Genomic DNA, 18,644 nt, shown 5'->3' with positions numbered 1-18,644 from the left:
TTGTAGGGTTAACACCTTTGTTAGAAAGACAAAGAATATTACTTTCTCAACCAAGAACATGCAGGATTACTTTTGCCAATAATCAGAGAGAGCAGAACAGAAATATCATGATACACCAACCTTTAGAATAAAATTTTTCAGATTTTTTGTTGAGAGAAAAATAGCCAAACAGGGTAGGGTTTGTTTATTTATTTGCTCTATCTGTCTGTCTATCTATCTATCTATCTATCTATCTATCTATCTATCTATCTATCTATCTATCTATCTAATCTATTTTCATGCTTAGCTTTCTATGGGATTTACCAAATCAAACAGGAACAAAAAATAGAATTAGAAATACATTAGACAAGACAACCTGCTTCTCATTTCTGTGCTTGGGTCTTTCTTCCTCAGCTTTACATCCTCACATTGCATCTCATGCTCATGGCAGCAGGCTAATCTAGGGGGTTTTGGGAGAGCAAATAGTCTTGGTGCCAGTCTTCAGTGTTAAGTGGAAAATTCAATAATAAATAATAATAAATATATAATTAATATATTATATATAATATAATAAATATAACAATAAATTATTACATGTATTTATAATTTCAGCAACAGACCTCTGCATCTACCAGCCCAAACACTGGAGACAGCAGGGTCTGACACACTGAGGCATGGTCTGACACACTCACCCTACCCAGCTCAGCTGGCCCAGGAGCCTTCATTGCACAGGACATTTGGAGGGGTAATAGTTAATTTAAGGAGCTGTTATATGATTCTCATGACATTTTTCACTTCTGGAAAAAACAGGACCGACATGAATTTAATCTTCTGCCATGCAGTAAAAGCGAAAGAAAATATCTGGGCAAAGGACATTTAACCATCAGCCTTGTTGAGTCTGGAATTTCTGCCAAGGTACTGAAAAAGGGGCAATAAGGATGCCAGTGACCCTGAGGAATACAAACTCTAAGTTGCTCACTGTATTACTCCTGAAATTTTCCTGATTATTTCACCTGTTCCAGGAGGCAGCTGACACTGCCCCTGTTCCCATGGGTAGGGTGGAGATCTGGTGTGAGAGCCCTGGTGTCAGCCAGCTTGGGGGAAATCCTGGGAGCTCTCAGTCATTCCTACAGCTGTGGGCTCCATGGAAGCCAAACCTTTCCCCTGTGCACTGTTGACGTTACCCTGAAAAAATGACTTGACAAAATGCATATAAAATTTGGTGTTTGCTGAGGACAAGGAGAAAGAAGGAAGTGACAGAAATAAAGGAACAAAACTGTGGGCAAAATCATCTGATGGTAACCTCCCAGATTGTTGCTGTGCTTCAGTGCTGCCACAAGTTACAGCCTGCCAAGGGGGTAGGAGACCAAACCAAGATATATTTCTTAGATGGCTCAACTGTCTCAGGCTTGGAGGTTCATTAGGAAGTGAAATCATCCCAGGAATACCAAAACACCAGGAGGCAATAAAGATGATATAGGTAATGCATTCTGATTTCTTCTAGCATTAACTCATTTAAAAAGCAGTATTAGGTAGAAAAAGAGACTTTTATAAGGTTGTAAAACAGCAAATAAAAATACAGAAAGGCACATCAATACTGGGTATTTTTTTGCCTACAAATAAAGCCAAAGGGACAGTAGTTTTCTTTGTTTGATATGTGACTTTGGGGTAAGCAGAAATAAACATTTAGGTAGGAGTGTACTGGTCAGTGAGTGTGGACTGAACATGAGAAAGAACTGCATTAAATACTGCCCAGGTCAATGATTAATACATTCCCATAAACTTGGTAACCTCACAGCCTCCCCCTCCTCTGCATTTTTCTGTTTAATTGAAATTTATGTGCTAGTTTTAAGCAGCTATATAAACAGCCAGAATTATTATACGTTTGACAGCAGATAACTAAAAGATTGCACTAGCAGAACAAAAATGTAGTGCCTTTCTTAAAACAGAAGCTGCTTCCAGCAAAATGGCCTTGGAAGCTTTCACAGACCCTGTGGCTGTGTCCTGCACATCCCCAGGCAGGTGCTGCAGTTTGATGCTCTGGATTTAACTCAGAGGCTGCGCCAGCCTGGAGGGAGAGGCTTGGAGCCACACGACTGCAGAGACCCTTCCTAAATGGAGTTATTCTGAGATTTTCTGTTGCTAATGAAACAAAACAGTCCTTTTGCAGCTGAGAGCTTGGGGCTGGCCAGGCCAGGGCTTCTGGCAGCTCAGTGTGACTGCAGGAGAGGGAAATGCCACAGACACCTGCTCAGGAGGTAAAGATATGATTCCTCTGCTTGCACTCACTGTCTTTCATTGCAGCCCCCAAACTATCTTTACATGCCCATTATTCCTGTCTGGAGCAGCACCACAGCACAAGGGGAGGCTGCTCAGACTGCCTGCAATGGGAAACTCAAAATACAGATTTTTTTCCTCTATCCACCTGCTGTGGAGTCTCATGACCATCAAAGGTGCTGCTGTTTTAGGATCTTCCACTTCCATTCACCTCCTGAATGGAGGTGTCAGCGATCATGGGATTCTCACTGGCCTCTTTAATTCTGGGTGTTCAAAATACCCCAAGTGGATCAATGTCTTGTTTAATTATTTCTTTAAAAACTTCAGGTAAATGGGAGAAAAACCTTATTTTTTGCAAATGCCACCATCACCAAGGAGGGCCGTGAAAGCAGGTCACAGGAGGATTTAAATTTCCATCAACTTAAAGAGCAGGTAGGCACCTAGGTATGAATTAGGTTCCTAAATGCCTTTATGGAGCTGCCACTTTCTGTTTGGGCAATGTCACTAAAGCAGTCTCCCCTGGGCCTTATAGTCACAAACATGAAATGCACTGATTGGTTTTCCCCTTCTTCACTTCCTCACAAAAGAGTTTTGCATGATTTTTTTCTTTGGCATTAATGTAATTTAGTTGGCCTTTGTCATCAGGAAGGTTTTATTGCACCAGCTGTAGTCAGACTGCTGAAAAAGGATCTGTTTTATTTAGAGGATATTTGTATTGCAATGTAAACACAGAAATGTTCAGAACAGCAGCATTGCTGCTGCTTCTGCTCCTGCACCAACTGCAAAGCTGAAAGCATCTATTTTCCATGCTGAAAGTCAGCACTGGTCTATTTACCATGATAACCTGCTTCTAATAATGTTCAGCTTTTCACTGGAACTTGTCAAGCTCTAAAATATTGTGATAATTTTCCAATGTTGTACCATCGGGTGCAGTAGAATTTCTCCTGGGCTGCAATTAGCCAACAGCTTATGTTAATTTTAATTAATTAACTTAGGTGGATAGTAATGCCATGCAATAAAACATTTTGCTCAGTGTGAAACTTGTCCATCACATTTGTTTGTGACCTAAGTTAGTAATTATGTGTGCTTAAGTCAGTGGTAAATGGAAATAAAATGATGCGTCAGAGGCAAAATGAGGTAATTTGTGTCAACTGAGTTGGTTGATAGTGTTATAAAGGTAAAAGACACAGGAGTGTTGGTTAGAAACTGGTCATTATTTTGTAATCCAGGGAATCTCTCATGATGCACATTCAGTACTAATCAAGACACCATTTTCTCGTGTGAAAAGTCTGTCTTGCAGCACAATAAATCTAACTAACACCCCAACTAATGTACAAGGTTCAGTGGGAAGGTTGACAGTCGAATTGAGATGAAATTGCTGTCGTCTGGTTCCTCCTCAGCTTTTGGAATCTCACTGATCAGCAAAAGTGAACATCAAACTTGTGACTAATTCTTGAATGATGAAATAATTCCAACAAATATTGTTTAGAGAGTGAATTTTTTTAACCAGTGTCTGCCAGTGCATTATGGAAACTACGAACATACTAGTAAAATATTTACGAAATGTGCTGGTTCTCCCATTCCAGGTGTGTTTTGGAATTCAGGTTGTGCCTCCACTGCTATAGAATCTCACCCTGCTAATAAATTTGAAAATTGCTTTTTCCTGCAGAACCTGAATTTTTATTTAAGTGCTAATGTCCTGTCTGCTTTGTTTCAATTGGCCACTCATGTTTTTCAGTGTTGCCTTTGGTTTCGGAGTGAAAGAAATTTGCTGTCTATATTTTTGCAGTTTAGACCAAAGCTAATTAATTAGTTAAGCGTCCAACTATTCTGACTTGCCTTTGATGTCTAAGTTTCCAAGACATAAAAACCCCAACAACCTCAGAAAATGAAAACAAGAACACAGGATTAAAAATCCACCCTGTGGATTATCTGTGGGATTTTTTTTCCCCCCTAAAAGGCTCTGCTTTATTTTTCTCTTGCTGGAAAAAAAGTGCTCATTAAGGAGACTGATGATGTTACTGACAGTCCCTCTCTGGGCAGCGTGACAAGCCCAGCAGTGGAAGAGTGTAGGTAAATGAGTTTCTTCCACTGGAGCTTCTTGCAAAGTAAAATAATTCATTTTCTTATTCAAACTTGTATCTGACTCTCAAACTCCCCCCATCTGTTCCTGCTGAACAGACTTCAAGAGATAAAAACACTTGATCAAAGACCAGTTCATTTCAATACAGTGAGTATTAATTCACTTCATGCCAGAAAAAAAGTAAAAATCACATAGATTGCCATGGAAATTGTATGTTTGGTCCTGACAAGAGCATGGGATGCAAATAATAGAAAATAATGCAACTATCATCACCTTTATATGTTACAGTCACTGAAGGATGGATTTTTTTGGTCTTTGACAAGGGAAATTTCTGTTTTGAACCAATGCAAAAAATTTACCTTGACCTGAAACTCCGTGGCTCTCTGAGCATTTGCATTATTTAGCATTTTCTGAGTAGAATTGAATTCCAAAAGAAAGATGCTACTTGGAAAAGAAATACTGAAACATTTAATCTAGACAATCAGATTTGTTATTTTTGCAGTTTTTCCATGTTAAATAGATTGATTATTTTCAAGAGTGTATTAAATTAAATCCTATTAAATCTCTCTTCTTATAATAAAGTTGTATTTCTTTAATTTTCTTCCTATAAGGCCTTGACTATACAAGGATATAATAATTGCAAGGTAAATAACTTCAGCAAATTGATACGTGATTTTAGACCAAAGAAATAAAACAATTCGTCCTGGTCTTCCAACAACCAAATGGGAAAACAGCAATTTGGGACTCGGTTAACTTTCCCTTCCCCTCGAGTATCCTGCTTGTAAAAAACCTGCATTTCCTATTGGAAAATCTCTCAAATGGAAAACTCTGGCCGGACTCTGCTCTGCAGGTCGGGAAATGGGAGCCTGCAGTGTGGGACCTCCTGAGCAGCTCCTACCACAGGAGCTATGACCCACGATGATGCTAATATTAACTTCCAATTGTTAATGAACCTTTCATGCTGAAGGATCCCCTGAACACTTCAGAGGCCCAGGAGATCTCTCCCAGTGCCAGCGAGGCTCTTTGGCTGCTCTTTGTGGATGGGGTGGGATAACCAGGAGCAGCAGGGCTCTGGATGCGCGCAGCGATTCCCGGGCTCCTCCGCTTCTCACACCGCTGATCCTGCCTGGAAAAGCACTGGAGCATCCTTAGGTGACCACAAGCCAGAGCTAGGGCTGGCACCTTTTCAGAAACACAGCACAGCTCGGGCTCTCATGCTGCCTCACCCCCAGTGCTGTTTCATGTAGCAGCTCCGGGTTTTACTTGGATGCTCTCCTGCTGGAAGTGGGGCTGCTGTGACCCCGCTGGCCTGGTAAAGGTGAAATTGGCTACGACCTGGCTCGGGGATGGCCCCCAGGCTGCTGTTTGTAGAGGATTAAGCTTAAGTCAGGCATGTGTGCAAATGACACTTCTTAAAGTCAAGACTTCTATTTCTGGAGATCAATGGTGATTTTCTGCGCTGTTAAAAATTTGGGATTCTGTCTCTCAAGATGAAATATCTGTGCCTTTCCATATACAAAATATTTCATACACTCCTCCCACTCCAAATTACAGGTTTGAGGAAAAAAATGTCAAGCCAACTGATGCTTTTACCTTTAGAAAGATTCAATTTGTAATTGTGTCGATCGATAAAAGATCAATTGTCTGGATCAATCAATCTGTAGATAATATTTCTTAGCAGGGTACATTCCCTTTAATTGATACTCACTGAAATGAACTTGTGTTTACTCTAAGTGTTCTTGCTGCATGAAATGTGCTTCCACTGCAGCAGCAGTGATGTTTTTAGTGATGGCAAGAAATGCTGCCTATTCAGTACTTTTATTTGGAGTTTGAAGTCCATTAAAGTGACTTCATAAATTCAAAAATAAATCCATTTATTTCTATGAATGCTTATAGTTAATGAGCATGTGGCATTTGATTTAGAATTAAAGAGGCATTATCACATTGTTTTAAAGGCCTTAAATTTAAGCTTCGTTAACAAAAAAGATGAGGAAGAAGCATCTGCATTTTAAGCGGATCTCTGGAGTGTTGGAAACTTTGAGGCAGTAACATAATGTCAGGTGCATTCAGCAGCTGAAAAGATGCTTTCTAGGTGTGAGTAGGACCGAACTTTGCTGATACAAAGGCCGTGGGGCTGAGCTGACCTGGAGGGATGGGCTGTGCTATCTTTGCTGGGCATTGATTTGGGAGAGTGCCCCAGCATCTGTTTAATTTTCACCAGAGGACGGTATCTAGTAGACTATTTACACGTCTAAAGTTTATCACCTGGCAGATCTTGGGCTTTACAGGTTCCCCTTGGGAATTTGACCTGAGCAAGGACTTCAGCAGCAGGCTCCAGGATTTCAGTGTAGCCCTGGCTGGTGAGAAGCCCGCAGCCAAACAGGGGAGCTGTTAATGGTAAACATATTAATTCAAGAGGAAGCAGTAAGCAAAGTTCCAGCAGCAGCCAGTGCCCTGCAAAGCAACTTATTTCAGAGAAGGAGATGGCAGAGGATCACAGGAGAGGTGCTGCCGCGGTGGGATGCTCACAGATCCTTTCTCTCCGCCTGTTTGAAAAGCTGTGGGAGAGGGAGGCTGCCCCACAGGACCTCTGCGTGACCCCAGTCCCAACCAGCCGCCGGCAACTCTGTGTGTGCTTGCCCATGTCATGGCAGTGCACGGATGGCTTGACAGAGTTTACTGCTTTCTGGCTTATTTTAAGTACTCTTGGAATCTTCCGCATCCTCTAGCAAACTGGGGCAGGCTGACCTCTAAGCCACATAATCTGAGCATAAGTTAAAAAAGAAGCCCAGAATTTTCCCGTTCCCGAATAGCACCGCTGCCCGACGATCTCTGATCCAGCTTTAATGTTTAATTGGATGACCGGGTTTTAAACAGAGCATTCTTTAACCCGGCTGACTCTGCCTGCCCCCATCCCCCTGCCCAACAGCAGCCTCACTCCAGTTATCAAAGTGTCATTAGTAGAGACAGCTGCCTGTAAACAACAGGAATGTCAACACAACTGTCTCGGTCAACAGGAATTTAACTTTAATCTGTTCATTACTTAAAGATACATCATCCTCTTTCTGCGCTGTTATCTACATCACTCGTAGACAAAGGCGCAGAACAAATTGACAGCGGGGAGGGAGGTTGGACCGTCCCTGCCTCAGCCAGGCTGGTTCTGTTCATCATTTCCAGTTCCCCTCCCCAGCAAGTTTCCCTCCTGTATATGTATATATATTTGCGGGATTGCGGGTGAGGGGGGTCAGGAGTTCCTTGTTTAGCTGGAAACAGATACTACATATTTATAAATGTAAACTTGGAGCGCTGCCAGGCTCCTGCATTTAAGCGATTAACAAATGTTTCCCTTCAAGTGGACACCTCTTGTTCTAAATATATTTGACAAGAATGTAAAGAGTCAACCGGAGGGGTAGAAAGGGCACGGCACAAAGCGCTCGGCTGCCAGCAGCGGTGGGGCAGCGGTGGCGGCGGGTGCCAGCCGAGCTCCGGGCGGGCAGGCTGCCAGCACAGCCCGGCCTCCCCGCTGTTTAACGACAATGGATTTACTGCTTCTCTGCATATTGGTGTTATTTTGTGTAAACAAGGTTAACGCTCCTTTTAAATTAAATACACCACCTGGTGACTGCGCGGCTGACCTTGGCAGGCGGCTTTCACCTGGGCTCCAGGAAGGGTGGGCGCAGCCCCGGCTGTGCCGCCGGACCTGCCCAGCTGCTGGTGGCCTTTGGTGCCTCGGGCTGTGCTAGTGTGTCAGGATGCTCCCGTCTCCATTTGCACAGGACAGCCAGGAATAGGAAGCTGCTACCTGAGCAGGAGGGTTTTTCTCTCTTAACCATGCGTGTAACATATTATTCTTGCCCGTTATGGACCTGCTGCTTGCCTCCTGCTTTCCCCCAGATTGTTGTCTTGCTCAGTTAAAATGCATGTGATCTTCCTGGCTTTTCTGCTTTGTTTGTGGACACAAGGAAAGTTTCTTACCCTGGTCCCCTCTTCTCCTAAAAGAAAAGATGGGCAAACTTGGGAGTAATCTCCCTCTCCAATCTGAGCATGATCTCCCTCTCCAATTTAAGAGCTATCTCCTTCTTCCCTTTCTGAATGATACTGGGGAAAAGAAAACATTTTTACTCTTGCCAAAAGTATCTAAACTAAAGCATTGTCTGTCATAGAGGTTCACCTAGGATGTTTCCAGGGTAACTGATTCTGACACTTTTGATAACTCTGGAGGTTAAGGCTGATGTCACTGATCATGATGTGAGAAAAATGAAGACAATCCTCTGCTAGGTAAAAAAATCTGAATCTATGTATTGGAATTAAGTGTCTACAGCTAAATGGTAGCTAATTGACTGATTGAAAGGCTAGGAGAATTAGGATTGTTCAGTCTGGAAAAGAGAAGGGTCTGGGGTGACCTTGTTGAAGCCTTCCAGTGCCTAAAGGGGCTACAAGAAAGCTGGAGAGGGAGTTTTTACAAGGTCATGTAGTGATAGGACAAGAGAGAATGGCTTCAAACTGACTGGGGGACAGGGCTAAATTAGAAATTAGGAAGAAATTCTTCCCTGTGAGGGTGGTGAGGCCCTGGCACAGGTTGCCCAGAGCAGCTGTGGCTGCCCCTGGATGCCTGGAAGTGTCCAAGGCCTGGCTGGATGGGGCTTGGAGCACCCTGGGACAATGGAAGATGCCCCTGACCATGGCAGGGGCTTGGGATTGGATGATTTTTATTGTTCCTTCCAACCCAAACCATGCCATGATTCTGTGCTTCTATGATTGGAAACCTCTTGAAGACCTCAATACCATATAAAACTTAGCAGTCCTTCATTCTTCCCATAAATCCTTGGAGGATGCCCATTCTTACATGATATTTTTTAATTTGAACCTCAGTGATATTCTTTGATGGTAAAATTACTAAATTATTTAAATAAAAAGTATTTCTTTTTGTTGTTAATATTACTGATTCTGCCCTTGTTCTTGCACTATGAGAAAGTGGAGTTACGGCTTTTTCTCCTTTTTCCCTGGAAACTTTACAATGAAATATTGATAATTTTAAACAAACATTTGAAATACACAGATAGCAGCATTCAGTTGGATAACAAAATAGAGATGATGGGAAGCAATCAGAGAGACTTTATTTAGACTAATTGTGATAAGACATTTTTTAAAAGAAAGTCCAGACAGATAGGTACCAAATATGTAAAATAATAAGCTATAAATATATGTGCTAAATACAGCATTTCCTAAGCATTTTTGGAAAGGATCCCTTTATCTAGTGGCTAAATGCTAGAACATTTTCGAGTTTTACATGAAAAATGCTGCACGTTTTGGGGTCAATGCTTCAAGTTTCAGTGCATGGATGTTGTCTGGATCACAGGCAGTGTGCCTGTTACTAGGCAAAGGCTATTCCAGTGCTGGGGAAAGTGATAGAGTTTTAAGTGAGGAACAAAAAGCTGAGTTTTTCAGAAAGCTGCCACATTTGTTGTACAGATAAGGCTCGTCTAATTAAACTATCATTGCAAAGTCCCCAGATTCCCCAGGCCCTTCTTTTGCTCTTAGCTGGAGTTTGGATTTGGTACTCCAAGAAATTCAGTCTCTTTGAACTCTTTCCTCTTTGTGTTTCAAGGATTGTTCTCATCTGAGCTATAAAGAGCCTCTGTTATCTGTAACAGAGTGCAGGAGCATCTATCCTGACTGGACCACACAGTGATAGTGCTGGGAGCACTGAGCCAAGCTTCATACCCATTTACTCCCTCCTGTCTGTTTTCTCTCATACAGAATTCCCTCTCCATAGCCTTGCAGAGCAGAATTGCTTTTAATGAGGTTTATGATAAGCTCCTGATGTCCTTTTCCTGCTCCCAGAAGCTGTTTGCTAAAGGGCTCACCTTTGGTTCCTTTAACTAAAAGCAGTTCTGCCATCACCAAGTGTCAGCGCTGCTGTAGGAACAGAAAAATGGGAAGATCACAGGAGACTCAGCCAGGTGCAGTGACCAATACTTAAACCTTCAGAAAAATGGTCTGCAGGGGTCAGCTCTGAAATAACTTGCCTGAATAAAAGTTGCTTCCTGTAGGTTTGCCCCTTTGCACTCAGTTTGCAGTAGGTGCACCTGAATGGATACACACATAAATGTAGGCAGTATTTGTTTCTTGAGGTACAAAGCAGACATCAAACATCCTATGAGCTAAATATCATTAGCAGGACAAGTACTGCTGAATATGGGGTATGATTTTTCCTAGAAAAACATTAGAGAAGTAAAGAAGTGAGAAAAAAGAGTTATTTAAATTAGTAAACAGTGCTGGTACGCAAACAAATGGGATAAACTGATGGTGAATAAATCTAAATTGGAAATTAGAAGAACATTTCTAGTCAGAGGCTGACATTCTTGAAAAGCCTTCTAATAGGTGCAGTTAAGTCAAATAATGGAACTAGTTTTAACTTGGAGTTCAATGAATTTATAAATGGGATTACACAATGTAGATGCATAGCAGAGAGCTGGGTTAAGTGACCTTGGAAGTTCTCTCCAGTCTTACATTACATTATTCCTTCTAATTATGGCTTAGAACTAACCTTCAGCATGACCTTTTTTCAGTTTTCTCTTCTGACTTACCCAAACTTCAAATATTTTTGTTGAAATTTTGCATTTCTAGCATGGAAATTAGCACTTTCTCGCCTCCTAAATTTTTTTAGTGAAATTATCTGTGCTTGTTACAGGAAAAACTTTTTGTTTTGCTCATGCATTGCAGACCAAATTAATGGAAAAGAGTGTTCCATCTCTGAAGGGTGGGAACAAAACTTGGCAGGTGGCTCTCTTTGTGCAATTTGCTGCCCCGTGGAAAATTTGCCCCACTTTTTATCCAGATTCTAAGATTCTGAGGAAAAACAAAAAAAATCCAGTTGACTCATGGCCAGCAGAAACTTGCTGCAGGTTGGTAGCCAAGTTTCCAGGTAGTGCATGCACTGATTTTGTGCCAGTTTTTGTGTGCATAACCAGATTGCACCATGACCAGGAGGAGCAGGAGCCTTTTCGTGCCTAGGATAGGAGAGACTGAGCCTCACTTCTGCTGGAATTGAGCCCTCCTCTTTCCTGAGAGCTGCTGTGGTGCCAGGACTGAGAGCAGAGAGAATTTTCTTGCTGTTTAATTCCTCCCAGCTGGAGCTCACGCTGTGTGGAGGACAATGAGGAATGGACACGTGTAATTTTGACATTTCCTAGGTTTTGCCATGGAACCATCAGGAGTAAGCCAAGAAAGGACCTCAGGAGATTATCTAGTCCTCTTCTGTGCTAGGATGGGAACAAGAAACAGTCTGGACAAAGTTTACATGTCCTTCTTTTTCTTGACAGCCTCTAGTGCCTCACAGTACCTCAGTGGTCTATTCTAGTGCTCAACTATATTCAATTTCCTTAAATGCTTCTTGATATCTACTCCAAATGTTATTAGCTTGAATGGACATGTAAAATAGTTTATTCCTTTCAACTTTACTTCAGTTTTATATTTCTGCTGCCATTCCTTTCCTTCTCTTATTGAGATTTGAGCAAATCTAAATCCTCAATATTTCCATGCTGGTGGAAAGGGGAATTTTTTTATTTGTTGCAAACTTTTCTGGCATTGCAGTACCAAAGGTAGATCCCAGTCCCACAGCTGGTAGCTGGTGCTGGGAAGCTCCAGATGCTCTACAGAATGCACATCATTCCAATGGGACATTTTCCTTCTTTCCCCTCCAATATCCTAACATTGTTCATTGAAGTTTAATCTGTCACTTATGGTGTCTCCCTGATCATTTTCCATAGAAATGCTCCCTGGCTTTCCTTCAGGATGGAGCAGTTTAAGTCAGCCCCTCTTGAACCACTTGGTTTATTTAATTCCTCTAATTAACGAAAGTAACCAAGATCACTTTGTATTTAATGTTACTTCCCAGTCTGTCTGCCAATCCATCTGGTTTAGAATCCTCTACTGGTTGAAGATCATCTACACCATTAAAACATTATTTGTTAAGTTTTGGGGATTTGACCAACTTAATGACCACCATACAAAAATCTGAACAATTTGTTGAGATTTGTAAACAATGGAATAAATACTGGTGTCACTGATGTCTCTGCTGTTGGATACCTGTGAACTCACTCACGCTGACACACACACACACACACACAGTACTGGGCAAAAGGGTGGCAAAGCAACTTCTAAACAGAGAGCTCATGTTGGAATCAGGGCACTGCTGTTCCCATTCAGCTTTTCTTATCTCCTGTGCTTCTCTGCAATGGAGTAATGCCAGTTAGAGAGGCTTGGGAAAACAAGAAAACTTGAATAAAACGCAGTGGGTCTGTCGGGATTTCTCCACATGTATTGTGTTCCACTTTCACTCCCTCTTCCTCTTCCCTTGCTTTTTCTTGCCTTGTATTACTGTTGTGTGTGTGTATCTGTAATGTGTGTGTCCATGCCAGCTAGATGCCAGCAGAATCCAAATCTAAAAAAAATTTAAGTTGATCATTCTTTCACTGTCTGTGTTCCTCTCTGAAGTTTCTGATAGTTCTCTTGCCGTGGGGGCTGGATTCTTGCCAGGTGGGTGCCAAAAGCCAGTGAAAATAAATAGATACATACTAGGGATTGTAGAGATTAAAATACCTACCATTCTGAATTACCCGGGGGTAATTTAGAAATGCCATTTTGTTAAAGGCACCTGATCTGCTTTTATTATACAAAGGATTACTGATGATTGAACCAAAAGAGAGATAATTTTTTTTAATCCTTGATTAAGAGTTTATGTCTTTTTCACCTCCTTTTTTGAGAAGACGGATGTGATGAAAAACAAGATATTTCCCATGACTCACCAAAGAGAGAAAAAAAATTCAAAGGTAGCACAGTAAATACCTCTCTTCCTGCAAACTGGGTGATTATGTTTGAAAAAAAAAGAAAAAAATGAATAAAAGGCTTCAACTTTTCCCCTGAATTTGGACTGCACTGCACAAACTTATTAGCAGGTTGACCACATGTCTCAATGAGACCAGTCTATCTTTGAATAAAGCACTTGTATCTCTTCCATATCCCTGGGCAAAACCTATGTTCTGGAGCTAAGATTTTGTACTTAACTATAAGATAGTTGAGTGGATTTTTCTTTAATAAGATTAAATAGAGCATGCATTTATCTGCTCCAGGTGATGTGGTAAGTGCAGAGATGAAAAAAAAAACACTAAAGGGAAGAGGGTAGGTTGAAGGTAAGGAATCAGTAAGCAGATGCTGGAAGTTACTCTTTTAATGATGCTGTATATTCATCTGTTTCAAACACGCTGATTATTTGTGAAAAAGTTCATTCTGCAAATGCCAGCTTCCAAGGGCAATAAAATAAAAAAAAAAGTGGTGCTTGGAAGCACAATGAAAGACTACAGTGCTACATCTATTGCTTCATTACAAGGCAAACTTTGTTTGTCTTGACAGCAATTACAGTAATCAAGTTTATATAATTTGCCAGAGCTCCTGTCTTTCAGTAGCAATTTTTTTTTTTTTTAAATCAGTAGATGAATGAAATTGCACAGAATATTTTGTATGGGCTTTCAGCATAAACAGGTGTGTTGGACTAAAATGGAAATGCACATTGACAATGCAGAAAAGTAGAGTTCTGGGAAAGTGGGTTATTCCCTGTCCATGAAGGAATGCGCCATTGCCAGGAGTTGCCACAGCACTACAAAATGAGGAATGCAGAATCATTCCACACTGGGCACGACACGGGATTTGTGACTGAGTGGATTTATAATTTCTTAATTTTATCTATCCTTTTTCTTTTCCCTATTAGCAAGGTCCTTTCAAATATTTCTCTCATAGAGAAATACCTCCAAGAGGAACCAGCCTTGTGAAGTGTTACGGCAGCCCAATCATCCTCCTTTGGGTTTCTGGTGAAGGCCATAGGTTCCCAAGGATTATATGGCAGCAGCAGAAGAGCAGGACAATGGGCAAGTTTTTTGATCAGATGCTTCCTCTATTTTTTCCAAAGGGAATATTTCCAGGAAACAGGCTGCTGCCCATGCTAGAGCTCTGTGGAAAGAGCCTATTACACTAAGGACACTACAGGAGATGCAGAAGCAGATCAATATGTGTCTAAGTGTTTTAGCCTTACTTTTATTATGTTTGACAGTGATGACAAGATGGTGTGTGTGTCACATACAGGATGACTAATGTGTGTACATGTGTGAGGCCCTGGCACAAAAAGGTTTTCCCATAAACTGTTAGGGAAGAGCGAGTTCCCTGCGAGCGGATCAGAGCATGGATTGAATCTAAAAGCAAAATGAAGAATGAAACAAACCCCAAACTAATTTCAGGTCTTTTGAGAAGATGTAATGGCATCAGTGTCTGGAAACATCCACCACAAGTGGTTTCAATCCTGAACAATTTCCAGGAAATACTTGTCTTGAGTTGTGCTACAAAATGTGTCATCAGGATGTTGTCTGTGTTCCTGACCCAAAGGACGGCAAAATTTGAGAAAATAAGGACATAAACCACGATTTTTTTTGGTGTGAAGTGATGAATTTTTCTTGGGTGAGGATTCCCTCCAACACACCAGAAGAGAACCAACCAACATGAGCCATTTTTCTGTAGATAGATCAGTTCCTGTAGTAGGCCAGCAGCCAGATGAGGGGTTTTTAGGAAGAGTTATGGTAGTTATAAAGAGGGAAAAAATTTGCAAACACTGATAATAATACTCCTACACAGGAAGGTTTGAGCCAGTCACACTACTCCCCCCCTTTCCCAGTGAGATTCAGAGTTACATAGGAACAGGAGACTGTTTTGGCTGGGATTAGATAGCACAGATGGTACCAAAATGTGTAACACCTACCACAAGTTCTTTAGTTTCGTATCATCTGCACAACAGTTCTTCTCGGCCTTTTAACAGTTCTTTGAATGGAGGAAGAGGAGAAAAAGACATGGGACCATTGCTGGAAAAGTGCAGCAAGCACTGTTAAATTTTATCTCTGGGGAATCCATATTGGAGCACGTAGATAGGCTCATATAAAATCTTGCATATATCTTCTGTGAGATGGTGTGAAACTTCACTTGGCTCTTCTCTTTCAAGGATCTCCAAAACTTGGCAAGTAAACCTCACAACACATTTTAGAATTACATCAGTAATCATTTTGCAGATACATACAACGAGGTACAGGAATTTTAACCAGTTTTCCCAGAACCACCAAAGGAGTTTGTAGCATGGGTGGCTCTTATCTCCAAGGAGCTTCACAGGAATCCCATAGACTTTGTTTTCTGCCCTGACATAAATAGCACCAGTCTTTAGGTTTTTTTTCTCAGACTTTGTTAGTCTTCTACATGACATACAATAAAACTTTGCCTTTCCTGTCCTAATTTTTCAAATAAATGCTGTTGTAGCAATCCATCTACAGTCTGTAATCCCAGGAATATTTTGCTGTGAATTCTAATATCATGCTTTTTTCAATTCCTCTAGTTGCCACCTTTGTCTACAAAAGACACTTAATTTCTGTGCTTTTAAAGGGTTTTCAGGGGTCCAGAAGAAAGAGACTAGGGAATATATTTCTTTCTTAGAGAGAAATACAAAAGTTTCCAAATATGTGCTGAGGTGCCATTGTGATGGAGTTGCTAGAAATAAGATTTCCAGGTTGCAATTTTCAAGGTTGCCTATTTGGTTTGATTGCAGCAGGTACTCAACACTCCCAGATAGCTTTGAAATATTCATTGTAATGTTTTTAACAATTAAGCTGAAAGCCATGGAGTGTTCCCCGGGAACTAACTAGGAGGGGCTGATGGCCTAAATCCTCTGTCTTTTGAATACTCAGACACACAATTTTGAGGCAGTTGAGATTTTTTTCCCCCCTAAATAATGAGAGACCTTTAGATGCAGAGAGTAAAGGAAGACATTGAGTCTCCATGTTAAATAGAGAACTCCCTGCCTTGGAACTTTTAAAATGGTTAATGTCCAAAAGGATTTTCCTCTAACTACATTTGCAGTGAGCTCCCTGTAGATACACACAGTGCACAACATGGATGTCATTGCATTGGCTTCAGAATCCCTGTTGGAAGGACATTGGTTGCTGGCTCATTCTCATGCAGACTTCCGAAGAACTTACATTAAGGATAATGGCAAAACTTTAACCGGTGTAATAGGCCTGAAAATGTATCTGTGCAAACGAAATACACAATTTTCAAAGTATCAGGAACGAGAGGTGTAATTCAAAGTCATTATATATCACTTGCTGTAAATATTGTTTTCATAAAGCCAGACTAATCATATACTCAGATAACCCATCCTATTATTTTCACAGCTCCAGGACTCCTGAATCACACCTACTTGAACCTGAGGGATTAGAGGTTTTGCTTTTTAAATAGCATAGGTGCTGGGCTGGCCGCAATTTTTCAGACCTCTTTGGAGAAGCAGAATCGATTTCTTTTTTTTCTTGTTTTTTTGAAACAAAAAAATCATTCAGGGCCTGAAAATAGACATAAGTGAGCCTCCTCCTTTTGTAATTGTGTTTCTGAAAATCAGACACGTAAAATCTTTTGTAGTTGTGGGCTCGAAACTCTCTTTTGTGGAAACACTGGTGCACTGTAATTGGTTGAGTGCTGCTATCCAGCCTGAGAGGGTGACCTTTCACACTCTGCCCTAAAAGAACACTATAGAAAGAGAGGTGGCGTAATCTGGGTTAAAGGCTTCTTACTAACATGTTGAGAGCTTGTTTCACACACACACAAACAGTTGCACGAAAGCCCTGGCCCGATGATAACTTAGCACTTTAGCATGGTGCTCTTGAGACAGCCCTCTTCTGAGAGAATAAAGAAGGGCCCCTTAGTTGAAATGCAGGACTGAAGCTCTTCATAACCACCGGGCAACTGTTACGAGGGAAAAAGAAAGTTAAAAGAGATGAGAACAAAAGGGGCTATCCTTGTTACAAGGCTCTGGTTCTAGACCTGAAAACCCCCTTTCCACTAATCTTTTTTTTTATTATTTTTCTCTGTATAGCCCCAGGTTTTGACAGGGAAATCTCTAGTCTTTCTGGGCAAGCATATTCAGTCCATCTAAGAAATTCTGTGAACCTGCCTTTTTCATGATCTCCCTGTAAGAGGAAGAAAGATGGTGAGCATCTCTGTTGATTTGGCTAAGAATAAAGAGAACGGGATATTTCTAAGGTTAGGCAACTAAAGGCAAGTGTATCTTAAACAGCATAAAGATTCTGAACACTGTGCTGTCATATTTAGCAGAGAGGGGCAGGTGAAGATGTGCCTGCCCAGCCTGTGTGCAGTCAGTCTTGAGATTTTCACATGTGACTTCAGAGGGGTTGGAATCACAGCCACTATTCCAAAGCACCAGCATGCAAGGTCCTGGAGGCCATGGGTGTGACATGATCCCTTAGCTTTCAAGCCCTCCCCAGGTTTAGCTCTGTGCTGTTGGGGCATGGAAAAGGCTACTTGCATCTCAGTAGCCCACTCACCTCTCCCATTTTTTAATGCTTATTTCAACATTGATTAATAGAGTACATCTGTCTCATGCAGCTTCTCGCTTTACATTTCATTTTTTTGCATGTCATTTCTTTTCTAGGTTTTCTTTTCTCTGTGTTTTCTTTCTTACAAATTCCCACATATTCAAGATTCTCTGCTATTCCAAGTTGTTACTTTCATATATAGTTAATGTTAATAAATTCTTACACACTGTCAGTCACTCTTGTTAGAAAAAAATAAAGGATATTTAGAAAATGCATTAGTGGAGATTCCTAGCTATTATATCCTAGCTATTATATTTATATTATAAAATTAGATTATAAAATTCTATATTTATCACAGTATCTTCCACAAAGATTTTTTCTCCAACTAACAGTTAATGGAACTGTGGAGTTCCAAAGTCAGTGCTGAAAGTCTGATTGACTCCAGACATTACAGACTATGGCCACGATCCTTAACTTCACAATGTTGCATGTCAGGTAGCGCAAAGTGCCTGAATTTTTACTTTCTTCAGTGTTTCTGTTAGCTAAATGTTCTTTATTTCCCTGTTCTCTACAGCAGTTAGGCTTTGTTAGCTGTGTTTACATTTCTGACTGATTTCCAGTTTTCTTAATTACACTTATGCACCTTTTACATCAAAATCTTTCAGGGATAGCAGCTAAATTTACAACCTTATCCTTCAGAAGGAAGGTCTGAAGTTATTGAGAAGATTGCAAGCACCAGATGACTTCTTGGTCATCTGGTGATTACTTTTTGATCGTCCACTATGGAGGACCAACAAGAACAATTAACCACTCTGGAATCCCAAAATCTGACTGTCAACAAAGCAAAATTCAACACCTGAAGTTTAGTTTCTCGTGGCTTAAAGCTT

The sequence above is a fragment of the Molothrus ater genome, chromosome 13, assembly GCF_012460135.2.
Source record: "Molothrus ater isolate BHLD 08-10-18 breed brown headed cowbird chromosome 13, BPBGC_Mater_1.1, whole genome shotgun sequence".
NCBI classification, from domain to species: domain Eukaryota; kingdom Metazoa; phylum Chordata; class Aves; order Passeriformes; family Icteridae; genus Molothrus; species Molothrus ater.
This window is presented reverse-complemented; position numbering follows the sequence as displayed.